Source organism: Ziziphus jujuba, chromosome 3 (assembly GCF_031755915.1).
Source record: "Ziziphus jujuba cultivar Dongzao chromosome 3, ASM3175591v1".
In the NCBI taxonomy this organism is placed as follows: domain Eukaryota; kingdom Viridiplantae; phylum Streptophyta; class Magnoliopsida; order Rosales; family Rhamnaceae; genus Ziziphus; species Ziziphus jujuba.
Window position 1 is genome coordinate 1,431,898 of NC_083381.1, and position 7,551 is coordinate 1,439,448.

Below are 7,551 nucleotides of genomic sequence, written 5' to 3' on the forward strand. Positions count from 1 at the left end.
AACAGTTGAGAAGATCTTTAGGTATCTTCAATATTCTAAAGATCATATCTTAATATATAGACTCACCAACTCTATTAATGTAGTTGGTTAAAGTAATGAAGATTATAAAAGCTGTATCTATGATAAGAAATCTACCACTGGTTATTAGGACTGTTCAAAAAACCCGGTAACCCGATAAACCCAACCAACTCGACTCGACCCAATCCACTAATAAAGAAAACTGATATAATCTGGATGAGTTGCGGGTTGGTTTTTTTCAACCTGAGTCCATCGGGTCGGGTATTGGATTACAAATTAAAAAACCCGAAAAATCCAACCCAACCCGTCGTGTGGTTGGCTTATGCTTAAAGAAACAGGTTGTTTGGTGGGCTCACTTGCTATATTGTATCATGGGCTTTAATAAAAAATAAAAAAAAGTTTAATAAAACAAAGAATCACGTGTTTTGCTTTTCTCTGACTTCTTGCCCTTGATTTTGCTTCTTTCTCAGTGCCTCTTCTCTGTATTCTCATCCTCTCCGTCTCCTACCTTAAAATTTATATCAGAAAACGCTGATCTACCGTTCTACCTTTTTTCCTCTTGAGTCAAAAAAAGGTTCGAACAGATCTCACTCTTATCGTTTCTAAAGCATACTATTGTCTTTTTATTCATGTATTTTTTTTTTTTGGATTTTCTGTCATTTTAGATAGTTTTTGCCTAATGTTTTATTGACATATCCTGCATAGTTATAAGGCTGCAATAATATTTTTAATATATTGTCAAATATTGTTTTTCTATTTTTTGGGGTGAAGTCGGGGTGGGTGGGTTTAAGTGGAGGACTGAATAGTTGTTATGTGTGTATATGAGACATATTGTTCCTTTTGTTGGCTGTAAAGATTGTTTACAACAGTACTGCGTACAATTGGTTATGAGAACACTGCCACTTTTATGAAAAGTTGGAACTTGTTTTGATGTTCATGCATTGTCTAGTAGTTTACAAGGGATTGAGATCTTCAACAATTTTCCTGATAGAAGCCATCTCGTTTGAAAAACCATTATTCTTTTTCTTTTTCTTTTTCTTTTTTTTTTTTCTGCTTGGTTTATTCTTTTGCCATGCTCTAGTTTGTTTTTTCCAAATGAAATGTATAAGAGAAGAAAATCCTAATCTGTTTACAAGGATAGTGTGGAAAGATTTGTTTCCCTTATGGGTTTGTCCATTGAATCTTGCTTACAAAGATAGTGTGGAAAGATTTATTATGAGTTTATCCATTGAATCTTGCTTTCACCTTTTGCCCATGTTACTATTTTGACTATGCCACAAGTTAAGGCTCTTCGATCCCTAACTTAATTTTGCCACCAAAAATTGTTCAAAAACTATCAGAAGCAGTATTTAAGCTTTAAAAAAGCTGCTCCTTGTTTATTAAAATTTTGTTAAATAATGATGTAGCATTATATAATTAATTTTTCCTTCTATCATTTTAGGACATGAATAATTTATTATCCCCTTTGTAGTGGTTGGCACTTGGCACGATTTGCAGTAGAAAGTCACCAATGGCAATTATAATTCATTTGTTTTCTGTCTCTTTAATCTCTTCTCATGTAGAAGTCTTTTTATTGTCAAAAAGTAGTACTGTTAATTTTTTTTTGTTGCTTTGTGACTTTCTAATGGAATCTTTATTATGGTTTCACTTTCAGATGATCATATTTATTAATTATAGTTAATCTGAACCATAATTTTCTATTTTATTTATATGGTTACACTTGGACAAAGAAATAATTTATAATGATTTATATTTTATATATTTGTACATATTTGCTTATTTATTCTATTATTATTATTATTATTATTATGTTAGCTAGCTGTTGCTATATGATATATTTTCCTTCTTAATATGATTTGATTCTTATAATTGTAATTTTAATGTTTAGATGGATGAAATTCAATCTAATGCTTCTAGAACTCCACCAACAACATCTACTACACCAATTAAAGTATGTAGCACTACACCAGCCACTTGCGACATACCAATAGTGCCACCACCTTCTTCTTCTCATGTACCTCCACTATCCACTTTGACCAAGAGGAAACCGGTAAGAACTTCCAAAATTTGGGCTCATTTTAGTAAAATTGAAGGAAGTGATAGGTGTAAATGCAATTATTGTGATATGGATTATGTATGTAATACTAAAAAATGTGGGACTACTACTTTGTGAAATCATTTGAGTCAATGTAAAAAGAATCCACATAGAAAAGAGGATATGAGTCAGAAGGTAAATCTGGTAGTAGTAATCTTGTTGCTATGGGATTTAGTAAAGAGGCTTGCAGGGCTGCATGTGCTAGAATGGTTATTAGAAATGAGTTACCATTTACATTTGTAGAAGGAGAGGGGTTTAGAGATTTTTGTAGTGTGGCTTGTCCAAAATTTGATCCACTATCTCGAGTTACAATTGCTAGAGAAGTGTATCAGCTTTATTTGGAAGAGAAGAAAAAGTTGAGAAATTTATTTATGAATAACTCACCAATGGTTAGCTTAACCACAGACACATGGATTTTTATTCAAAATATTAATTATATGGTTGTCACAGCTCACTTTATTGATAGTGAATGGAAATTACAGAAGAGAATATTGAATTTCTGTCAAATAGCTAATCATAAGAGTGACACAATTGGTAAACTAATTGAAAGTTGTTTGATTGAGTGGCGGATTGAAAAGTTCTTTACTATCACTATGGATAATGCATCGGCAAATGATGTTGCCATTACATACATTAGAAGGAGGATTAAAAATTGGAATGGTCTTGTCTTAGATGGTCAATTCCTCCACATGCGTTGTTGTGCTCACATCACTAATTTGATTATGAGTGATGGATTGAAGGATCACATTACTTCAACTGATCTAATTCCTCGTGCTATGAGGTATGTTAGATCCTCACCATCAAGGTTAGCCACGGTTGAAGCATGTGTTAAAAAAGAAAAGATAGAGTCTAAAAAACTCTTATCTTTGGATGTGCCAACTAGGTGGAATTTCACCTATTTAATGTTAGAAAGTGCAATTAAGCTTCAAAAAGCTTTTGAGATAATGGAGGAAGAGGATGGATACTACCTTACTTACTTTGGTAATGAACCACCAGTAGAACAAGATTGGAATGATGCTAATTTGTTTTTGAAATTCTTAAGAAGTTTTTATGATATTACTTTGAAATTCAGTGGCTCTTTGCATGTGACATCTCATTTGTTTGTGATAGAGTTTTGTAAAATTCAGCAACAATTGAATAGGTGTATTTTGGAAAAAAATGAACCTTTCAGTACCATGGCTGAAAATATGAAACTGAAATGTGATAAGTATTGGGGAACAATTGATAAGATTAACAATTTATTGTTTGTTGTTGCTGTTTTTAACCCTCGATACAAGCTAGAATATATGATTTTTAGTTTTGGCAAACTTTATTCAAGTGATGTGTGTGAAATAATGATCAAAAGAGTGAAAGAAACTTTGGGTCAATTGTTTGATTTTTATGCTGCAAGTGATACATCAACAACTGATAGTCAATTTTCCAAGAATATCAAAGAAACTAATTTTGAGGTTTATGAGAGAGACAATGATGATGAACATGATTTATTGTGGGAGTACAAGAAAAGGAGAGTGGACAATACTTTAAAAATAAAAAATGAGGTTGATAGAGATTTAATGGAACCTACAGGTAATTGCAACAACCAGCTGTTTGATTTGTTGGATTGGTGGAAATTGAATTCCAAAAAATTTAAGATTCTATCATCTATGGCTAGAGATGTATTTATTGTCCCATTATCTACGGTAGCTTCCGAAACAGCTTTTAGCACTGGAGGATGCATTTTAGATCCATTTCGAAGCTCACTTACTCCAAAAATGGTGGAATATTTGATTTGCTCTCAAAATTGGCTTAGTGCAATCCCACTGATATCTGTGACCATGCCTATGATGAATGTTTTGCTATTTGTCAACATCTTGAGTTAGGTAATTTTTTAACTTGTTAATTTAACATTCTATTTTAATATTTACATTCATTAACATATTTAAATGAAACTTTTATGTCTTTTAATACTTTGTTTTTGTTTTTTTTTTCTTCTTTTAGAAATAGGAGCTACTGGAATTTCTGATTAATGCATGAATAAATTATCTTTTAATTGAGTTTGGTGGTAAGCAAACTATGTTTTAATCATATGTATATATATTTTTATTTTTTTATGGTTATTTGTGTTGTAAAATGTAATCAATGGGAGTGATGTGTGTTGTAGATTGAAGCAGCTGGAATGAGACTTTAATCTAGCTTTGGAATTACAATGGCTTGGAGAGATTAAAGCTTTGATTGAATAATATATATATGTATATCTATATATTTATTTAATATGTGTGTTGTATTAATTTGTGACATGTTATTTAATATTATTGAGTTGTAAAGAGTTTATGATGACTATTTTTTGTTGTAATTTGATTGAACAAGCTTGGATTTAATGTGTTTGTTTTAAAGTAATTTGATTTTTTAGGGAGTTCAAAATTAGTAATTGTCCTTAGTTTTATGAATATTTTATGAAAAATTATCAACATTATCATTTGGGCTTCAACCCAAGTTGAGACCCAATTTTTAATATTTAACATTTGGGCTTAGGCCCAATTTAAAGCCCAACCCGATCATCCAACCCAACCCAACCCAATTTGTGATAGCCCAGACCATCCCCATGCGATATTATCCTCTTTGGATCTGGGGAATCCTCTTACAACCTAGCCCTCAAGGTTTTAAAAGGCCTCGTAAGGGAAAACTATCTACACCCACTTATATGGAATGTTTCATTCCCCTTTCCAACCGATGTGGGACTTCACAATCCTCCCCTCTTGGGGCCCAGCGTCCTCGCTGGCATACCGATCCAGGTCTGGCTCTGATACTATTTGTGACAGCCCAGACTACCCGCATGAGATATTGTTATCTTTGGGTCTGGAGAATCCTTTTACAACCCAGCCCTCAAGGTTTTAAAAGGTCTCGCAAGGGAAAGGTATCCACCCGAGTCGGTTATTGTTTTCCTCTCAACCCGACCAACCCAACCTAAGTACACCCCTAATGGTTATATATTTATCATAGCAGGAGGAGCTATGTCTGGGTAGAGTGCCAAGTAATCTGTAGCAGCTTCCTTGACTATGGAGGCAAAATATGTGGTGTGTTATGAGGTGACTCATCATGCAATTTGGCTTTGAAATTTTATTCGTGATTTGGGAATAGTTGATTTCATTGAGAGGCCTATCATGATGTACTGTGATAATTGCAGTAATATCTTTCTCTACTAATTTAAAAAGTACTTTTGGTGTAAGGTACATTGATGTAAAATATGTTGTAGTGAAGGAGAAGGAGAAAGATAAAGAAGGCCTTATTACTGTTGTTCATACGCTGATTTACAAAATGATGGCAGATTCATTAACCAAGGCCTTACCAATAGATATGTTTGAGGAGAATGTATTTCGTATGAGATTGTTAGGCAGTTAAGATTGCTATGGATCAGTGAGAGTTTATTATGTATTCTGCAATAATGTTCATATTGAGTGTTGCTTATTTTTCTTTGATTATTGTATTGATACATTGATATATATGAATCATTATTTATTTATGAGATATTTATTAGACATATTATTGTTCCTTATATTCACAACCCTGTTTAAGACTTTTAGTCTATATATATGTGTATGTTGATCTACATGTGCTATAATAAGTCTTTACTGTCTAGTTTGAATATATTGTTGTATCCTGTCGGTATACAATGTGCTCAGATGAAATTGTATCGTGTGTTGGGGGAGTGCACATGGTAAGGTAAATCTCTACCACCTAGACTAAGTTGATGGCATGTAAAATGCTCAATTGAAATGGTATCTAATTTTTTGGAGATTTACTGAGAGAATTTTTACTATTTAGTCTAATATATTATTTTGCTTTGTTGGGATGCTATATATTTAGATGAAATAATATTTTATTTTAGGAGATTCTATAGTAATTGAGTTTAGATAATACATATGTGATGATGATTATGCAATTCAAAGGGAGAATGTTAGATATATATAAATATTATATAAACTTAACATAATCAATTATTTATTTATAGGGTTCATTCGTGCTATTGATGGTGACTGACTTATTTACTGAATTATATAGTAGGATTCTTGAGCATACACACTCTATAATACTTTAGTTGACCCATTAGATTGGAGGATCAACTCTTTTTAAAGGTACTTAGCCATATTTTTATTTTTATTATTATTATATATATTATTAAATTATTATTTTAGTGTAAGTTAAAATAATGGATAAATCATTTTACTTACACGTGATTTTAGTTTTTGAAAGGCTGAAGTTTTAATAGAAGATACATATTGTTTTTTAATAGGATTTTGAAAGATCACTCAGATTAATAAGAAAGGGGATTAGAGAGCAATGTGTCTATTATAGATACTGTTACTATGTATATTTCTATTTTAAAAGATTACAAATCAAATATATCAATAGTTGTGTTTAGAGGTTAATAATTTTCTAAATAATTATTAATCTTAAATAGAATTTATTATTTGTGTTTTTTATCTGTATTTATTTATTCCAACATTATAAACATGCATTTTACATTTATATTTTAAAAAGTTATTAGTTTGAACCATCAATTTCTTTTTTAGAATTAACAAAAAATATTGTATTCGAGATAAAAAATTAATTTTTTATGTATTGTAAATTAGATTATGTGAAAATTAATAATTAATGAGATTATTTATATGCATTGTACCATATGAATTGAGTTTCATTTATACGTTGACATGTTGCTCTTCAATGATATTACCCCAAAAAAAAAAAAAAAATATGGTTGCTCTACTGTGCTTTTATCTTTTTTAGTTCTATGTCTGTCTGCCTCTCTCCAAGTCCATGCCCTTTTCGAAGTGTCACGCAACATTTCAACTCAATGCGCATTTCCATGCAATTTTGTCCGTTTCAATAATTATTCAACATTTAAATATTATAATTATTTTGTCGGTCGCAATTTTTTTTTTTTTTTTTTTGGGTCGGTCTCAATATTATGTGTTCAGGACTTTGTCTTCCAAGATTCCATGGAAATTGAACGGTAGATGGGCTTCTTGTATTTCCCTTTTTGCCTCCATTCAGTTTCATGTTTTGTACATCTTCAGGGAGGGCAACAAGTAGGCGGACTTGCTATCTAAAACGGCGGTTTCAAAATTCTAATTTCTGGTAAATTGAGTTCCCTAGTCATTGTATTTCTGCTTATCATGATGATGTTTTAGGTGGCTTTTCTTATAGGTTTTGTAGCTATTTTCACTCTGTATAACTTTTTATTCTACTTATTAAACTTTTAGGGTCGGTTTTGAAAGGTGCCAATCTAAGTTTGAGATTCGATTTTGATTTCCTGTCAATCTGTTATTATTATAACTAAGAAAGGATGGTTTAACGATATGCTTTTGACATCCACATTCTTAATACAGTGGATTTAAATTATGTCCTCGTTTTTTAAATTAAAAATTATTGTAAGTTTAACCAAAAAATAAAAAATAAAA